The following is a 21,011-nucleotide window of genomic DNA, read 5'->3' on the forward strand; positions in this document are numbered from 1 at the left end:
CAGGCTGCGGAGAGAAACCGGATTTATGCATGTTTGGTAAAAGCTGATCACATCTCACCATTTCTACAATGAACAGCAGCTATCAACAGGCCGAGAACAGTGCGCTGCCCTACAGCCGGACAGAACCATAGTACCCAGTTCATTATTAAATGTGCTCTCCTACCAGGCTTAAAATAACTTCTAAAGCAGCCCCCAACCTGCCGAGGAGAGCAAAGACCTGGCCCGTTCTTTTTTAAAGCCATCTCGCTGGTTTGAAGGGAAAAAGGAAGGAAGACTCAGAACTGAGACATGAACAAAATAAGCGCTGGAAGAATGCGTGCCGTACACAAGGGAGTCTGGGACACAGAGACAGAGCTGGACACAAGGGAGTCTCAGACACTGGGAGAGAGAGCCGGACACAAGGGAGTCTTAGACACTGGGAGAGAAATGGACAGAAGGGAGTCCCAGACACTGGAGGAGAGAGCCAGATAGAAGGAAGTCTGAGACACTGGGGGAGAGAGACGGACAGAAGGGAGTCTCAGACACTGGGGGAGAGAGACGGACAGAAGGGAGTCTCAGACACTGGGGGAGAGAGACGGACAGAAGGGAGTCTCAGACACTGGAGGAGAGAGCCAGATAGAAGGAAGTCTGAGACACTGGGGGAGAGAGACGGACAGAAGGGAGTCTCAGACACTGGGGGAGAGAGACGGACAGAAGGGAGTCTCAGACACTGGGGAAGAGAGACGGACAGAAGGGAGTCTCAGACACTGGGGAAGAGAGACGGACAGAAGGGAGTCTCAGACACTGGGGGAGAGAGACGGACAGAAGGGAGTCTCAGACACTGGGGGAGGGAGATGGACAGAAGGGAGTCTCAGACACTGGGGGAGAGAGCCAGACAGAAGGAAGTCTGAGACACTGGGGGAGAGAGACGGACAGAAGGGAGTCTCAGACACTGGGGAAGAGAGACGGATAGAAGGAAGTCTGAGACACTGGGGGAGAGAGACGGACAGAAGGGAGTCTCAGACACTGGGGGAGGGAGATGGACAGAAGGGAGTCTCAGACACTGGGGAAGAGAGACGGATAGAAGGAAGTCTGAGACACTGGGGGAGAGAGACGGACAGAAGGGAGTCTCAGACACTGGGGAAGAGAGACGGATAGAAGGAAGTCTGAGACACTGGGGGAGAGAGACGGACAGAAGGGAGTCTCAGACACTGGGGAAGAGAGACGGACAGAAGGGAGTCTCAGACACTGGGGAAGAGAGACGGATAGAAGGAAGTCTGAGACACTGGGGGAGAGAGACGGACAGAAGGGAGTCTCAGACACTGGGGGAGAGAGACGGACAGAAGGGAGTCTCACACACTGGGACAGAGAGCCGGACAGGAGGGAGTCTCAGACACTGGGGAAGAGAGACGGATAGAAGGAAGTCTGAGACACTGGGGGAGAGAGACGGACAGAAGGGAGTCTCAGACACTGGGGGAGAGAGACGGACAGAAGGGAGTCTCAGACACTGGGGGAGAGAGACGGGCAGAAGGGAGTCTCAGACACTGGGGAAGAGAGACGGATAGAAGGAAGTCTGAGACACTGGGGGAGAGAGACGGACAGAAGGGAGTCTCAGACACTGGGGGAGAGAGACGGACAGAAGGGAGTCTCAGACACTGGGGAAGAGAGACGGACAGAAGGGAGTCTCAGACACTGGGGAAGAGAGACGGACAGAAGGGAGTCTCACACACTGGGACAGAGAGCCGGATAGAAGGAAGTCTGAGACACTGGGGGAGAGAGACGGACAGAAGGGAGTCTCAGACACTGGGGGAGAGAGACGGACAGAAGGGAGTCTCAGACACTGGGGGAGAGAGACGGGCAGAAGGGAGTCTCAGACACTGGGGAAGAGAGACGGATAGAAGGAAGTCTGAGACACTGGGGGAGAGAGACGGACAGAAGGGAGTCTCAGACACTGGGGGAGAGAGACGGACAGAAGGGAGTCTCAGACACTGGGGAAGAGAGACGGACAGAAGGGAGTCTCAGACACTGGGGAAGAGAGACGGATAGAAGGGAGTCTCAGACACTGGGGGAGGGAGACGGACAGAAGGGAGTCTCAGACACTAGGACAGAGAGCCGGACAGAAGGGAGTCTCAGACACTGGGGGAGAGAGACGGGCAGAAGGGAGTCTCAGACACTGGGGGAGAGAGACGGACAGAAGGGAGTCTCAGACACTGGGGGAGAGAGACGGACAGAAGGGAGTCTCAGACACTGGGGAAGAGAGACGGACAGAAGGGAGTCTCAGACACTGGGGAAGAGAGACGGATAGAAGGGAGTCTCAGACACTGGGGGAGGGAGACGGACAGAAGGGAGTCTCACACACTGGGACAGAGAGCCGGACAGAAGGGAGTCTGAGACACTGGGGAAGAGAGACGGATAGAAGGAAGTCTGAGACACTGGGGAAGAGAGACGGATAGAAGGAAGTCTGAGACACTGGGGGAGAGAGACGGACAGAAGGGAGTCTCAGACACTGGGGGAGAGAGACGGACAGAAGGGAGTCTCAGACACTGGGGAAGAGAGATGGATAGAAGGAAGTCTGAGACACTGGGGGAGGGAGACGGACAGAAGGGAGTCTCACACACTGGGACAGAGAGCCGGACAGAAGGGAGTCTGAGACACTGGGGGAGAGAGACGGGCAGAAGGGAGTCTCAGACACTGGGGAAGAGAGACGGATAGAAGGAAGTCTGAGACACTGGGGGAGAGAGACGGACAGAAGGAAGTCTGAGACACTGGGGAAGAGAGACGGATAGAAGGAAGTCTGAGACACTGGGGGAGAGAGACGGACAGAAGGGAGTCTCAGACACTGGGGGAGGGAGATGGACAGAAGGGAGTCTCAGACACTGGGGGAGAGAGCCGGACAGAAGGGAGTCTGAGACACTGGAGGAGAGAGACGGGCAGAAGGGAGTCTCAAACACTGTGGGAGAGAGAAGGACAGAAGGGAGTCTGAGACACTGGGGGAGAGAGACAGACAGAAGGGAGTATCACACACTGGGACAGAGAGCCAGACAGAAGGGAGTCTCAGACACTAGGACAGAGAGCCGGACAGAAGGGAGTCTCAGACACTAGGACAGAGAGCCGGACAGAAGGGAGTCTCAGACACTGGGGGGGAGAGACGGACAGAAGGGAGTCTCAGACACTGGGGGAGAGAGACGGACAGAAGGGAGTTTGGGACACTAGGAGACAGAGCTGGACAGAAGGGAGTTTTGGACACTAGGAGAGAGAGCTGGACACAAGGAAGTCCGAGACACTGGGGGAGAGAGCTGGACACAAGGGTCTGAGACACTGGGAAAGGAATCATCGTCACAGAAACTGGAGCGGCGCAGACACCCAGGAGTGCTGGTACCTGGGTGACTCTGCTGACATGAACCCAGAGAGACAGTACAATGAAAAGACACACAAAGCAGAGGGCAAAGTGTCTAAACTGAGCGAACACTGCTAACAAACACCTCACATTTCATGTTACGTTTTGCGCACATATAAAAGTAGAGACACGAAGGAATGGCAAAACTGGTTGCTAACCTATCTATCGACAGTTCCTGACCTATGACCAAGATTGTGACAGTGAACTAATGAACGAGCACAGCTGCTAACTCCACCTGCTGCTAACAGCTGTACTTGGGTACGTGAGCGAGAGGGCCAGAACAAAGCCCAAAGTCACACAGTTTGTCAGTGATGAAGCTGCTAACAACTGATATGCAGGGAGAAGTGAGAAAAACCAAGAGGCAAATGGATTTTGAGCTCCTGCAACGTTAAAAGCAAAACTACAAATCCTATAATGCATCATGTTGTTGGCCGAAAAGCCTGACATGGAACCTCACACCGACACTCCAGATGATGAACACTGCAGCCAAACACAGCACACACCACCAGCAGCTCACCTCACGGACTTGCTGCTCTTCCGGTTATTGGCGCTGGTTTCTCCAACTCCTCCAGACATTCCAGAAATATGAAAACGAGTGGTGCGCCCGCATCAGCAATGCAAATAGGACTCACCTTTTTGTAGATGCTGCACAACAAACAGGGCCACAGACGTCCTAAAAGCACGCGAGTGGTGCGCGTGCGCCACAGCGAGTGATCTGTTTTCAATTATCGCGCCCGTGTCTTCGCACGATAATTCAAAACAGATGCTGCCTGTGCGGGTAACCGCAAGCATTAGGCCGTGGGCGGAGCAAAGGCGGGACATGTACCCGCCTTTGCCCAATTGCGTGCTGTCTTTCCTAGAAAGACGCACGCAAAGGCCAATAGCCTGTGACAAAAATCAGACCACACGTACGCATGCGCGCTGACTCAGGCAAGACCTAAAAACCAAGATTCTAGCTTTTTGAACAAGCATTGGCATAGCCAATAGGTCTCGCCTTTAGGACCTTATAAGTGTTTAGTTATTCAGCACAATATCCTTGGTGCAACAACATCAAGTGTTGCATGGCTAAACATTTATAAGGTCCTAAAGGCGAGACCTATTGGCTATGCCAATGCTTGTTTTGTTAGGCACAGGGAGAAAGTGATTTGCCCAGAATCACAGGATGGTCAGCTTCATTGCCAAGACTCGAACCCAGTTCCCCAGATTCGAGTTCGACCGCCATAGCCGTTAGGCCAACTTCTCTCCCCGTAGTTAGAAAACAGTCACAACGGCCAAACCTCCCTTATCCACGTTATGTTATGCATCCAGTGTCTGAGCTCGGACAAATGATGAAGTAAAAATGCAGCTGTGTAATCAGCTCTTGTGCTTCAACAATCACAATTATTTACAGCCAATAAGAGTAGGAGAGAAAATTTGTAAGAACAAGGCAACAAGCTAAAAAGAATGAGGGATGCCCAAGAGGCTCATGGGCATTCCTCATTCCCGTACTCATAAACTGAGAAAATTCACAGTTGTCTTGAGCGTCAGCCATGGGAAGGCAACACGGAATTTAGGCAGCGAACACCGGAAGCGCCAAGAGGCAAGGGGCTGAAACTGGAAGATGATGTGCCACAGCTGGCAGGCCAACAGCCTCGCTTCCTTTCTCCCGCCCTCTAATAGGTCTACGGCTCCAGTGGTGTAACATAGGCCCCCGCAGAGCCCCAGCAGTACAGTACCCAGGCCTGTGAGCTCATGACTTAACAGGAGAGGGGGCTCCTCCATGTACTGTTCAGGGGGGGCCTGAAGTAACGTTACGTCACTGCACGGCTCCAGTTCATCGCCCAGCATTAACTGCCCGAGACTGGCCTGTTCCATTTCCCACCACCGCCGTCTGAGGTCTGACAAGGTTTCTATTTCAACTTCAATGGCTCTTTTGTAACTAAGCATGTGTCCCCCAAGTGACCTGCCTAACCGTCCACACCAGAGTGTCTTAAACCAGCTCCCTCACCCAAGAGGTCAACTATAACACGAGGAACAAAGGTGCCTGGGGACCCTAGTGATCACAGCAAATACTTGGTGTCACTTGACCTCCGTGACATCCTGGAGGCAGGGTGCTTCCATTGAACGCAGAAGCCCTGTCAGGAAGCTGGAATTGGGGCCTCTGCGGAGAACAGGACATTGCTGGAATCACCATGTTCGTTGCAGGCGGCCCACCGTGACCCCGCAGACCCCTCTTCAATCCAACAAAGTGTCTGATTCCTCACTCACTGACAGAGCGCGTGCCACATTCACCGAAACCCAATATATTTAAAGTGGCGCTGGACGCATTCAGCTGCCAAGAGAAATTCACAACTCTGCTGCAGGGTTAACAAGCACGCGAGTGGTGCGCATGTGCCACAGCGAGTGATCTGTTTTCAATTATTGCGCCCGTGTCTAGGCTTGATAATTCAGAACTTATGGTGCCTGTGCGGGTAACCACAAGCAATAGGCCGTGGGTGGACCAAAAGCGGGACATGCACCTGCCTTTGCCCAATTGCGTGCTCTCTTTCTTAGAAAGACGCACACAAAGGCCAATAGCCTCTGACCAAAAACAAACCACACGCACAAGAGTGTGGTCAGATTTTGAAGCCCCCTTACAAAAAGTCTCGCAGAGCAGCGCATGCGCGCTGGCACAGGTGAGACCTAAAAAGGAACATCAAACACGGGGCTTGGTTAATTAACGGCCAGAAATTCAAAAGACTTCCATCTGTGCAAATTGAGGCACTGGCTACAACAGCAAATGCTTATATTTTTGCCTTTCAACGCCTCATTAAATATCTTTTGGGCCCGGCTCTCTCTGCCATTTGCAAAGTTATTGACTGCACACTTATGCCCACCCTCACGTATGGCTCGTTTGTCTACAAAAATCGCCTATAAAGCTGGTTGGAACTGGTGCAATGCCAGTGCTAAAGACGTTTATTTCAGCTACCTGCTTGTAGGGGCCAGGCCCAGATTTGCCTTGAGTTCAAATTGGTTCATCAAGATTATGTTCTGTATCCATGTTTTCTTTCTCTTTGCGCCAAGCTACCATCAGCTAAGCATGGGTAAATCAAGCAGCTTCTGTGGGGTATTATTCAAGATAACTCTTCAGAAATGCACAATTTTTACTAGGCGGCGATTAATCGGCTAGTAGCCAAAGAGCATATTCAAGCTGCCTTATTACTGAAAAACAATTATAAAAAGTACTGATAAAACAAGCCAGGCTTATGTCAGGTCAAGGTGATTCTTAACCCCAACGCTCAAAAATGAAAGCTCATTTAATAGTGAACTTTTCCAACATATTTATCTTGCCCATCTAAACTTCAAGTTAAGACAAAACTTGGCCCGATTCCACTGAAAGCGTACAAAAATGGCCGGTTAACAGGTGGTCAGGATGTTTTATGCAGGGGTTGTCACCCCACGAAGAAGACTCTCTCCCGTATCCTCTGCCTATGCTACTTTCTGTCCCACCCCAGACGTTACCGGCTTGTACCTATCTTCAGGCAATTCAATATTAGATCCTGCAAAATTGAAGTTGAAGAATGTCTGAAAGGGGAGTCATGTCAATTGTCCGCAAGAATTTTCATAATTTATGAAGGCTGCCACAATGATGTTGTTACGGAGTTAGTGGGTCGCTGTGACATCGAGGCCTCGGGGGCTTATGGCAGGAGCCCCAGGGGCACAAAAAATCCCTGCTTGCTGGTTGCCTTGTCAGCGGTGGGACCAGTACTTCCGGGTCAAAGGGGTGAACCGGGGTTATCAACCCCAGAGGAAGAAGCCCAGAGTGACCCACTGGTGCAAGGAGGTGGGCGCACCATGAGAGAAGGAGAGGCGACGGACGGCAGAGAGGAGGCCGGGAGCGGAGACGGAGCAACCCGAGGAGAGAGCGAGGTGACGGATGCCAGAGAGGATGTCGGGAGCAGAGAGGACGCAGACGCAGGAAATGAAGTTTCTGCCAGAGGAAAGAGGAGGCGAGTGGAGGTCGGAGCCGGGACGGCCAACGCGAGGGCGTGCCGGACGAATCGGCCGTGGCTCTGTCAAAGAGCCACGGTTTCAGGCAAGTGTTGTGGTATTCGGTGGGTAGAGTGAGCAGCTGGGTTTGGTTTTGCGGGTATAACACAGGTCTAGCAGGGTGCAACACAGTATGAGATAAGAGTCCTGGGAGCAGGACGCCTTACGCTTTGGCATCACTACCGCAGGCCCCTTTTTGGTTTTCCCTTTTCCTGACCCCCCCCCCCCCCACTTCCTACCCCCTCATAACTGCACAGAAAGATGTGACATGTATAGATAAGGGCATAACTACGTATCAAGAGAGAGAGAGAGGACCAGAAAGCTAGTCCCTATCCCCGGGGTTTATATAATGTTAATCAAAAGAAGACTAGCTTATGCATTTAGGAATAGAAAAAGGGGGGTAATGACTCAGGTATGTTTTGTCATGAGAGCATCTGGTTGGTATGCTCATGAAGCCCTCACCCACCAACCTAGTTGGTGGCATGCTTCATCATCGGGCCCACCCAGTGACACCTAGCGTGTCCCGGGTGTGCTTCGACGCCTGATTACAGCGGAGCTGGTATGTCGCTGAGTGTGCGGTGATGGATGTTGTGAATGTGACGTTAAAACAGCTTGGCGATGGTCCCAGTACCCGTGGGTGAATTAGACTTTAATACCTGGGCCACCGTCAGCGGTTAAAAATAAGGCTGTGGGATGTTGGTGGCAAGTTACGACCTCCTACATCCATGGTAAGTCAACATGTTTCAGCCAGTGCCTTATAAATAAGCTGGCTTTCTTCAGGACTAAATAAAATAAAGTGTATGTGATTTAAACTAGTGGGTGTGTTATTCAGACTATGTGTATACACGCCCTAAAGTGTTTATCTATGTGTTAGAGGGGGGATTCCCTTCTCTAAACACCTGTACATGTAACAGAAAGGACAAAGACAAAACATACAGGGGGAAAGGAAGAGTCAATTCAATGTACTGCATTGTTTACATCTGAAAGCCGGCTTCATAGCGGTAATTGTGCAGGCTATAGGCGGCTATTGGTGTAATGGTATTGGTGGTACCATTAAGGTGAAGTTCGCACTTGTAGTTCGGGAGTGGAGTGGCTAAAACACGGTAATAACAACCATAGTGCATATCTGTGAAGAAAAGACGCAAGGTTGTTGCTTACGCTAGTTTAAGCAGCATTGTGCTTCATGGTTGTGAAGAGGCAGGGGGTTGACCCTGTAAAGAACAAAGGTATTTGGCCACTATGGTTAGGAGACCTGTAAGGGAGAGAAGGTAGCGCTTACCCGTGGTCGTGATGGTTGTTCAGCTATACTCACAGCTTTTCTGGTTAGGATCCGCTCTGGACCTGTTGTGCCTCCTTCGCATACCGGTGCAGAGTGGCCGGTATCGCCAAGCGTTTTATACCATAGGTAATTGGTTGATTGCTAGCATCTGTGTGAGGGAGGACAGGGTAGACAGACTCAAACTGTTGAGTCATGGTGCTAACGCGGGCGCTCGGCTGCTTTCTGTTGTACACGAGTCGCGTTTGCGCATGCGTGTTGTGACTGGTGACACTGCGCATGCGCGGGCGTAGGTCTCTGCTCTGCGCATGCGCGTTGAAGGAAGCGCGTGTGGGCCTGTCAATGCGCCTGCACGGGAGCGGGACCCTTGGTTTTATACTTATAGTTGTCCACTGCTGGGGCTAAATAGCGCAATGCATTTTGTTAATGCGCTAAACAGTTGCCAAGGGTGTTTCCTTGGCACATGTGTATGAAGTATTCTGTTAGAGTACTAGATGTTAATAAAATGATCATGGGTGCACCGTTATACCAGTAATAAGAACTGTGGGGCTCTATCTCGAAGAGATATTTTACAAAGGGGGACTTCTACTAGGAGATAAATGTTGATATGCTCTTTATAGTCATAGGCATGTCAAAGAATTCCAAGGGATGGCGTCATTGAGGCCTTGGGTTGCCGTAGAAAGGCGATATATCCATCGCTGTTCTTTACTGAGTAGTTTTTTGTCGTTGTCAAATGTGCTCTCTGGAATTTGCTCAATGACCGTCCAGCTGAGGTCATTGGGTGTGTGGCAGTGGTTGATGAAGTGATTGGTCAATCTGCTGATATTTTTCTTGCATCTGATGGTACTGCGATGCTCCGTTATTCTGGTCTTGACTTTGCGTGTCGTCATCCCCACATATCGGAGGCCACATGTGCATGTGAGGAGGTATACCACATTGCGTGAGTTACAGTTGGTGTAATTGCGTTGGGTCCAGGTTTTGTTGGGCTCCAGGTCCAGTGTCTTTGTGTGTGTCGTTAGGTGGCACACGCTGCAGTCATTGCAGGGGTAATGTCCCGTGACCTTAGGTAAGCCCCATGCATTCAGGACAGTGTTCGCTGGTTGTTTTTGTGGTGGTCTGGGTCTGGTGCTGACCAATTGGTCTTTAAGATTGTTGCATCGTTTATATGCAAATCTCGGGGTGTCCCACATCCTCTGTCCAGAGTTGATTATTCTCCAATGTTTTTTGACGATCTTTGCTATCTCGTTGGACGCTGAGTTGTAGGTGGTGACACAGGTGATGGGTTGTTCTTTGTCCTCTTTGATAACATTGTCCAGTAAGGCATCACGGTTTTGATTTCTGGCCCGTTTCTGAGTTTTGCGAATGATGGCTTTTGGGTAGCCACGATTTTCCAGTTTGGTGGCCAAGCTCGCAGATTGTTGTTTGTAATCTGTGATACTGGTACCATTTCTACGTATACGAAGAAACTGGCCATATGGCAGGTTCTCTCTGAGTGGGCGGGGGTGAAAGCTCGTGAAATGGAGCAATGAGTTCCTTGCAGTGGGTTTGTAATAGGTTGTGGTGACCAATGTCCCATCTTTGGCTCTAATATCTATGTCCAGGAATGGGAGCTGTTGATTACTAGCTGTGCTGGTAAACCTAAGATATGGGTCCCTTCCGTTGAGCCAGGACATGAATCTGTCTAAGTCAATCTGGGATCCCTGCCAGTTGACTAAAATGTCATCTATGTACCTGTGCCAGTTCAAGATGTGGTGGCTGAAGGGGTTGGTGTCAGTGGCAATATGGGTGCGTTCAAAGTTGTGTACATACAATCCTGCCACGCTCGGGGCGAAGACGCTGCCCATAGAAGTTCCGTTTGTTTGCAAAAAGAAAGTACCTTCATATTCAAAGTAATTCTCTTTGAGAGCCAGGGTTGCACATGCTAGTATGAAGTCCCTCGGAGTCTGATAAGGCCAGGGGGATTCCTATAGAATATCATGGAGGACAGCCAAAGTCGCGTCCTGGGGGAGACTGGTGTACAGGCTCTCCACTTCTAGCCCTACCAAAAGTTGTGTGTCTGTGTTGAACTCCATGTTATTGATTACCTGTAGGAAGTGTTTGGTATCTTTTATATAGGTTGGTGTTCCTTGCACTAGGGGATTCAAGAAGAAATCACAGTACCGTGATAGTGGTTCCAACAGGGAGTTTATGCCTGACACGATAGGTCTGCCTGGAGGGGGGGTCTTGCCCTTGTGGACCTTGGGTACCGTGTAAAAGTAGGGGGTTCTGATGTGTGCAGGACATAAGTAGTCAGCTTCCTGTTTGGAGATGTGTTCGGCATCAGCAGCCCTCTTGACTAAGGCATGGATTGTTGTCCGTAGTCCTTCTGTGGGGTCATGGTCTAGTTGACGGTAGTAAAAATTAGTAATGGGAGAGGCACTCCAATTTTTACAATGATTGATTGCTACCTTGTCCTGTTCTCTAAGCGTGCTGCAGAGGAGGACGCAATGCCCATGCTGCGTCAGGAAAAACTGAACATGAAAGAAACAAGCTAAACAGCTTGCCCTCTGCGCACTGTAGCTACTACCCTTTTGGGTTACTGAATAGTCACATTAAACAATTTACTTGTGGAATTCAAAAAATGAAAACAACACCAACTGTGGTTTCAGTCACATTGAATTGTATTATTAGTGCATAATCACAATTATGTTTACAACTCTCTTGTTAGTTGTGAAAAATTCATTGAAACTTGATGTTATGTTCACATCTACATTATTTTCACCTTACAATTTATGGCCACAAGTTATCATGCCCAGATAACCAAACTCATACTACGGCTTCCCACCAATGTACCCACCAGGACCAATGCCCCTATTTGCAGGCAACCAAATACCGCAGATTCCTTTTTTAGGACAGGGCCGAAGAGCACGGGGCAGAAGAAGAACATACCAACCACAACCGCAAGTCCATTGGGCAGAAGAAGAGAATCCGGTGAGTTCGAACACACGCCAGAAGGCGAAAGAGGCAACACCGGGACCCAGCAAGCACTAAGGCTTACTGACCAACCATCATTGGTATTCAACCTATCAAGCACCCCCTTGTCCAATAAAGAACTGACAGTCCTGGAGAAAGGCCTGTCGTTTGTCCCCACCACCAGACTCGACAAATTTAAATTACATGTGGAATTGGCGCCATTTTTCAGAAAACTAAAACTGAAATCTTACTTTGAGAAACCATCCCTCGAAACTGATCAACCCAACGATAACCCCAATATCACGGGTCTCAGAATCAAATCTACATTTGTCCCGCCACCTTCCACCATCCCCTCAGAAATCACAACATTTGAACAAGCGGTATACAATGACATAGAGAAACTCAGCTCCACCAACGGCTTCAACAATTTATCCTGGGAAGATAGGAAAACCATACAACGCCTACAAAACAACCCCGCTATTGTCATAAAACCAGCGGACAAGGGAGGAGGCATTGTCTTACAGGACAAAACTGACTACGACGCAGAGTGTCGCAGATTACTGAGTGACAATAGGAACTACCGTCAACTAGACCATGACCCCACAGAAGGACTACGGACAACAATCCATGCCTTAGTCAAGAGGGCTGCTGATGTCGAACACATCTCCAAACAGGAAGCTGACTACTTATGTCCTGCACACATCAGAACCCCCTACTTTTACACGGTACCCAAGGTCCACAAGGGAAAGACCCCCCCTCCAGGCAGACCTATCGTGTCAGGCATAAACTCCCTGTTGGAACCACTATCACGGTACTGTGATTTCTTCTTGAATCCCCTAGTGCAAGGAACACCAACCTATATAAAAGATACCAAACACCTCCTACAGGTAATCAATAACATGGAGTTCAACACAGACACACAACTTTTGGTAGGGCTAGATGTGGAGAGCCTGTACACCAGTCTCCCCCAGGACGCGACTTTGGCTGTCCTCCATGATATTCTACAGGAATCCCCCTGGCCTTATCAGACTCCGAGGGACTTCATACTAGCATGTGCAACCCTGGCTCTCAAAGAGAATTACTTTGAATATGAAGGTACTTTCTTTTTGCAAACGAACGGAACTTCTATGGGCAGCGTCTTCGCCCCTACCGTGGCAGGATTGTATGTACACAACTTTGAACGCACCCATATTGCCACTGACACCAACCCCTTCAGCCACCACATCTTGAACTGGCACAGATACATAGATGACATTTTAGTCATCTGGCAGGGATCCCAGATTGACTTAGACAGATTCATGTCCTGGCTCAACGGAAGGGACCCATATCTTAGGTTTACCAGCACAGCTAGTAATCAACAGCTCCCATTCCTGGACATAGATATTAGAGCCAAAGATGGGACATTGGTCACCACAACCTATTACAAACCCACTGCAAGGAACTCACTGCTCCATTTCACGAGCTTTCACCCCCGCCCACTCAGAGAGAACCTGCCATATGGCCAGTTTCTTCGTATACGTAGAAATTGTACCAGTATCACAGATTACAAACAACAATCTGCGAGCTTGGCCACCAAACTGGAAAATCGTGGCTACCCAAAAGCCATCATTCGCAAAACTCAGAAACGGGCCAGAAATCAAAACCGTGATGCCTTACTGGACAATGTTATCAAAGAGGACAAAGAACAACCCATCACCTGTGTCACCACCTACAACTCAGCGTCCAACGAGATAGCAAAGATCGTCAAAAAACATTGGAGAATAATCAACTCTGGACAGAGGATGTGGGACACCCCGAGATTTGCATATAAACGATGCAACAATCTTAACCACTTGGATGCTAAGGGTATTTGCTCTTCTTCATGTAATTTCCATTGAAATCAATGGAAACTCCATGACGAGTTACCCTTGTCAATAGCACTGAAGGGGTTAAAGACCAATTGGTCAGCACCAGACCCAGACCACCACAAAAACAACCAGCGAACACTGTCCTGAATGCATGGGGCTTACCTAAGGTCACGGGACATTACCCCTGCAATGACTGCAGCGTGTGCCACCTAACGACACACACAAAGACACTGGACCTGGAGCCCAACAAAACCTGGACCCAACGCAATCACACCAACTGTAACTCACGCAATGTGGTATACCTCCTCACATGCACATGTGGCCTCCGATATGTGGGGATGACGACACGCAAAGTCAAGACCAGAATAACGGAGCATCGCAGTACCATCAGATGCAAGAAAAATATCAGCAGATTGACCAATCACTTCATCAACCACTGCCACACACCCAATGACCTCAGCTGGACGGTCATTGAGCAAATTCCAGAGAGCACATTTGACAACGACAAAAAACTACTCAGTAAAGAACAGCGATGGATATATCGCCTTTCTACGGCAACCCAAGGCCTCAATGACGCCATCCCATGGAATTCTTTGACATGCCTATGACTATAAAGAGCATATCAACATTTATCTCCTAGTAGAAGTCCCCCTTTGTAAAATATCTCTTCGAGATACAGCCCCACAGTTCTTATTACTGGTATAACGGTGCACCCATGATCATTTTATTAACATCTAGTACTCTAACATACTTCATACACATGTGCCAAGGAAACACCCTTGGCAACTGTGTATGTGTATAACAAAATGCATTGCGCTATTTAGCCCCAGCAGTGGACAACTATAAGTATAAAACCAAGGGTCCCGCTCCCGCGCAGGCGCATTGACAGGCCCACACGCGCTTCCTACAACGCGCATGCGCAGAGCAGAGACCTACGCCCGCGCATGCGCAGTGTCACCAGTCACAACACGCATGCGCGAACGCGACTCGTGTACAACAGAAAGCAGCCGAGCGCCCGCGTTAGCACCATGACTCAACAGTTTGAGTCTGTCTACCCTGTCCTCCCTCACACAGATGCTAGCAATCAACCAATTACCTATGGTATAAAACGCTTGGCGATACCGGCCACTCTGCACCGGTATGCGAAGGAGGCACAACAGGTCCAGAGCGGATCCTAACCAGAAAAGCTGTGAGTATAGCTGAACAACCATCACGACCACGGGTAAGCGCTACCTTCTCTCCCTTACAGGTCTCCTAACCATAGTGGCCAAATACCTTTGTTCTTTACAGGGTCAACCCCCTGCCTCTTCACAACCATGAAGCACAATGCTGCTTAAACTAGCGTAAGCAACAACCTTGCGTCTTTTCTTCACAGATATGCACTATGGTTGTTATTACCGTGTTTTAGCCACTCCACTCCCGAACTACAAGTGCGAACTTCACCTTAATGGTACCACCAATACCATTACACCAATAGCCGCCTATAGCCTGCACAATTACCGCTATGAAGCCGGCTTTCAGATGTAAACAATGCAGTACATTGAATTGACTCTTCCTTTCCCCCTGTATGTTTTGTCTTTGTCCTTTCTGTTACATGTACAGGTGTTTAGAGAAGGGAATCCCCCCTCTAACACATAGATAAACACTTTAGGGCGTGTATACACATAGTCTGAATAACACACCCACTAGTTTAAATCACATACACTTTATTTTATTTAGTCCTGAAGAAAGCCAGCTTATTTATAAGGCACTGGCTGAAACATGTTGACTTACCATGGATGTAGGAGGTCGTAACTTGCCACCAACATCCCACAGCCTTATTTTTAACCGCTGACGGTGGCCCAGGTATTAAAGTCTAATTCACCCACGGGTACTGGGACCATCGCCAAGCCGTTTTAACGTCACATTCACAACATCCATCACCGCACACTCAGCGACATACCAGCTCCGCTGTAATCAGGCGTCGAAGCACACCCGGGACACGCTAGGTGTCACTGGGTGGGCCCCATGATGAAGCATGCCACCAACTAGGTTGGTGGGTGAGGGCTTCATGAGCATACCAACCAGATGCTCTCATGACAAAACATACCCGAGTCATTACCCCCCTTTTTCTATTCCTAAATGCATAAGCTAGTCTTCTTTTGATTAACATTAGATAAGGGCATAACCTTAATGCTTGTGGCTTTGTTTTCCCAGAGGGCTTCCTGGCTCCAGAGGAGCTACTCTGCGAGTAAGGGAACTGCAAGAGGGAGCGAAGAAGGACCAGAAGACCCAGGGAGAAGCCTAGAAGAGAAAAATAACTTGCGTGGTCACCGGCAGTGCTGGTGGTGTAGTCCATTGACTGCACAATAAAAGCCCATCAAACACCTAAACACTTGTCCATGGTCTTGTCCTGTAACAGGTGGTGTCAGAAGTGGGATTCCCCCCCTTCCCACAGGATGAGACAATGACACACAATGAGTCCCTCATGGACATGATCCAGCAAATGACCGAGGGCCAGAGGCACCCCCAACTGGTGGTGGAGAGCCAAACAACGGAAGCACAGAAGGACCAAGAGCATTTGCAGGAGGCCCTACAAGCCCAGGCTGGGGTGACAGCGAACAACCAAGTGGTACAGGATGCAGCAATCCGCCGTTTAACCGACACCATCGCTAGACGCAGGGTCCAGCCCAACGTACCCAGCTCCGTCCTACAGAAGCACCAGATAGGGGAGGATCCGGATTTTTTGTGGCTCACTGGTTAGAGGCGGCAGACCCGGAAGCAGAGAACGGCCCGGGACCAGGGTTCAATTCCCGACACGGCAGGGTCGTGGACCAGGGTCAGCGGACTTGACAATTCTCGCCTCGGCGCCTACTCTAACCAGGGATCACACTCGGCAACTCTGGGCATTAAGCTTGCCTCATCTCTACAACGGCCCCCCACAGACGCTGGGGATGCCTGGTTTCACCTTGGTGATACCCAGAAGGGACCATCTCACAGGGAAAGCCAGGATGGGTTCCCCAGCGGTCTCCAGCGCCGGGACGCTTACGGGCAGCTGTGCGCTTTACAAATCCCACACAGAGGGTGGCCACTACCGCCCAGTGGCCTGTGGAAAGGTGGGGTCAGCCCGTGGCCCCTCTGTTGTCAGGGGAGCTGCAGACAGCGTACCTGGCTGCAAATCCCGTGGGTAAAACCCCCTACCAGGAAATCAAAAGAATAATTCTCAACCAGCTAGGGTATGACCAGGATCACTACCGGCTGAAATTTCAGATGGAGAAGTGGGCACCCCAAGACAACCCCCGGGCTCTCTATTACAGGTTACAGGACCTGGGTACTAGGTGGTTACAGCCCAACACGTCCTCTATGGAGGAAGTCATGCAAAAGACAATCTTGGAACAATTTTTGGATGGCCTCCCGAATCCCACCAGGGCATAGGTAAAAAAACACCTGAACCTCACTGCAACTAACGCCATCGAACGGGCCTGAGCCTATCACAGAGTCCCGGAGGTTAAGATCTCACAACCCAGAATGTCTACACCGGTGGCCTTGCGATGGAGATTGTCATCCCAAAATCCTGTCACTCTCCCCAACTAGGCATCCTGTTGATCAAAGACCCCTGGTACGTCCTCTCCACCGAGAATCTGGACAAGGCCCTCAGTGTTAAAACAGTGCGGAATGGGGACATATTGCCTACAACTGTCCCTCCAAACCCAATTCTGCTGAACCGATGGGAGTAGGATACACCTGAGGACGGTACTATGGGCAGGAGACGGTTCAAATTCCTATCACACGGTACTCACATGAAAGTATTGGTGGGCTCAGGATGCCGCCATTCCGACATCAGCAGTGAGAGGGTGAAGTCCCAACAATGGCATCCTACGGACACCGTGGAGATAACTTGTGCCCATGGGGATCGGAAAACCTACCCCATTGCAGTAGTGGACCTCGAATGGGGAGGGAGAAAAGAGAGCATACGAGGGGAGGGATTCCCCGACTGGTGGAGGACATGATAGTGGGGACGGACTACAGGAACTTTTCCGAATTGCTAACTGCTGCAATGGAGATGAGAAATGATGGAGACTGGCTGACCGACGCTCCTTTTGCTGGGGTTGACGTGAGGGGTGGTAGGTATAAAGATAAGAAAACTTGCAGAGAGAAGTGATTAAACAAGAAAGTTACCTACTTGAATGGGCTGTCTAACCCCTCCCATCTGTTCTTTCTGATACAGGTGGAGACCAGTGTAACCAACGCAGCTTCAGGGCCGCCCAATGAGAGGACTCCAACCTAGACAACGCAAGGGCTCAGGCAGTAACAGACGAAGACTGTCAGGTAGGACCCTATTTTATTGTACTGAAGGGCTTACCGTATAGGAAAGTTAAAAACCCCACAGAAGCCATCTCCCACTTGTTGGTCCCACTCCCGTTCAGAGACCGTGTCTTACACTTAACTCATGGGTAAGCGGGCGGAGGGCATTATGGGAGGGAGAAAACAGAAGAATACCTCTTACAACAGTTTTACTGGCCAGGGGTATTCTTGATATTAGAAGGATCTGTGCTGCCTGCACACAGTGTCAAAAAGTAACCCCCCCAAAGTGGCAAAGGCCCCCTTACGTCCCTTGGCAGTAATAGACATACCCTTTTCCAGGGTGGGGATGGACTAGGTAGGTCCACTGATCGCGCCCACACGGGGTTACCAATACATACTGGTACTGGTGGACTATGTTACACGCTACCCCAAAGTCATTTCAGTCACTAGTATGACAACTGCAGTGGTTACACAGGCCATGATTGGGTTTTTTAGCAGGGAGGGCTTTCAGCTGGAAATCCTGACAGACCAGGGCACTCCCTTTATGCCTAAGTTGATGGGCCAGGTCTGCAAAGTACTAGGAGTATAGCGGATCCGTAAGTCTGTGTATCACCCCCAAACGGACGGACTGGTAGAGCAGTATAACCGTACGATTAAGACCATCCTGAAGAAGACTATCTCAGATTCAGAAAAAGACTAGGACAAGCACCTGCTCCTGGCGCTGTTTGCCATCCGCACACATGTCCAGTCATCAACAGGATATAGCCCATTTGAACTCGTGTTTGGACGAAGAGCTAGGACTCTTCAGGATATTGCTGCCGAGAGGTGGGAAGAGGAAGAAGACGAGGGGTTAGATCTTCTGAACTATGCTGCATCCCTAAGGGATAAGGTAACTACTTTGTGGGACGTTGTTCGCCAGAACGTGGAAGCCGCCCAAAGTAGACAAAAGGACAGCTATGACCGTTCCACAAAAGTAAGGACCTTTCAGGTGGGTGAAACGGCCTTGATACTGCTCCCTTCCTCTGATACTACTGGCGAAGTGGCAGGGTACTTTTCCCGTACTAGTCCATGTCACCCCCATTACCTATAGGGTAGCCATACCCCACGCCGGTAGGAATGGGCAAATATATCATGTGAACCTACTAAAGAAGTGGGTGGTAAGGGATGACCCAACAACAACAACCTCTGCTATGCTAGAGACGAATTCCCAACCACTGACTATCTCATTCCCACTGAACAACTCGATGGACAGTGACCCACAGGTGCCCATGGGTCCTACCCTTTCTATGGAAAACAGGTGACACTTGAGGGACTAATAACCGAGTATCCTGATGTGTTTTCCAAACAGCTCGGAAGACGAGTCTTCTCCAACACGATATAAGGACTGAGGGTGCGAGACCCATAAGGCTTTGCCCCTACAAGATCCCCGAAGCCAGACAAAAAGCAGTAGAGGAGGAGGTTGAGGCAATGCTGAGAGATGACATCATAGAACCATCACACAGCGCTTGGTGCTCCCCTGTTGTGCTGGTCCCAAATCCTAATAGGACACTTAGGTTTTGTATTGACTCCCGGCGAGTGAACAGTGTTTCTCAATTCGAAACCTATCCCATGCCTAGAGTTCATGAACTCATTGAAAACCTGGGAACAGCCTGCTATCTGACTACTCTTGATCTAACAAAGGGGTATTGGCAGATCCCCTTGGCTGTAACAGCACCCGAAAAAAACACCTTCTTCACCCCCTCAAGGTTATACCAGTTCAAAGTTTTGCCTTTTGGTCTCCATGGAGCCCCAGCTAACTTCCAGCTCCTGATGGATTTGATTTTGAAGGACCACCACAAATACGCGTCTACGTATTTGGACGACATTCTGATTCACAGCCAGGACTGGGATCACCATGTGGTCCATATCAAAGCAGTTTTGGAAACCCTACGAAAAGCGGGTTTAACTGCCAACCCTGAGAAGTGCACCTTGGCTACAAACTTAATTCGTTATCTGGGGTATCAGATACAGGAGGGCCTGATTCGGCCCCAGGTGGATAAGGTCGAAGCCATCCAGAAGCTGAACCACCCCATAACAAGTGTTTTGGGTCTGGTGGGTTACTACCGCCGCTTCATCCCTCATTTTTCTGAGGTAGTAGCCCTCCTGACTGATCTATTGATGAAAACACGGCCAGTCATGCTCAAAGACTGGTCTGTGCTCAACCAAAAAAGCTTCAACACCCTGAAAGGTCTACTGTGTGGGGAGCCGGTGTTGACCTGCCCAGATGTTGCAAAAACCTTTCGTGCTACAGGCCGATGCTTCAGACAGGGGACTGGGGTTGTACTGTCTCAGACAGGAGACTCCTGCTCACCACACCCTGTCGCCTTTTTACAGGAAACTCATGCCCCATGAAACCAGTTATTCCACCAAAGAGAAGGAATGTCTTGCCATCAAGTGGGCCATCCAGGCCTTTCAATACTATTTACGGGGTCGCACCTTTACCCTTTATACCGATCATACTCCCTTGGTGTGGCTGGCGCGACACAAGAACACAACCAGCTGCATTCTAAGGTGATTTCTTGCTCTACAACCCTTCTCCTTTCAGGTCCATCACTTACCAGGGAAGATGCAGGACAACGTGGACTTCCTTTTCCACTCTGCGGTTGTTACATGGCCTGATCGGCCATGCCTGGTTGGGGAGTATTGCGACATCGAGGCCTCGGGGCTTGTTGCAGGAGCACAACAAATCCCTGCTTGCTGGTCGCTTCGTCAGCTGTGGGACTAGTACTCCCGGGTCAAACGGGTTATCAACCACAGAGGAAGACGCACGGAGCGACCCACCTGTGCAAGGAGGCGGGTGCACCACAAGAGAAGGAGAGGCGAAGGATGGCAGAGAGGTGGCCGGGAGCAGAGATGGAGTAACCTGAGGAGGGAACAAGGTGACAGACGCCAGAGAGGACATCGGGAGCAGAGAGGAAGTAGACACAGGAAAGGAAGTTTCGGCCAGAGGAGAGAGAGGAGGTGAGTGGAGGTCAGGAGCCGGGATGGCCAATGGGAGGGAGTGCCTGACGAGGCAGCCGTGACTGTCAACCATCCACGGCTTCAGGCAAGTGTTGTGGGATTCGGTGGGTAGAGTGAGCAGCTGGGTTTGGTTTTACTGGTATAACACAGTATAACAGTATGAGATAAGCGTCCTGGGAGCAGGACACCTTACGCTTTGGCATCATTACCGCCGACCCCTTCTTGGTTTTCCCTTTTCCTGAAACCCCACCACTTCCTATCCCCTCAT

At 50.1% G+C, this 21,011-nt stretch overlaps 1 protein-coding gene across 6 annotated transcripts in view; it reads right to left on the reverse strand.

Annotated features, from left to right (window-relative positions):
* NABP2 (nucleic acid binding protein 2) overlaps positions 1-21,011 on the reverse strand; it is a 99,910-nt gene that overhangs the window by 6,868 nt on the left and 72,031 nt on the right. The gene's annotated exons all lie outside the window — the stretch shown is intronic.

This window comes from Lissotriton helveticus, chromosome 1_1, assembly GCF_964261635.1.
Source record: "Lissotriton helveticus chromosome 1_1, aLisHel1.1, whole genome shotgun sequence".
In the NCBI taxonomy this organism is placed as follows: Eukaryota; Metazoa; Chordata; class Amphibia; order Caudata; family Salamandridae; genus Lissotriton; species Lissotriton helveticus.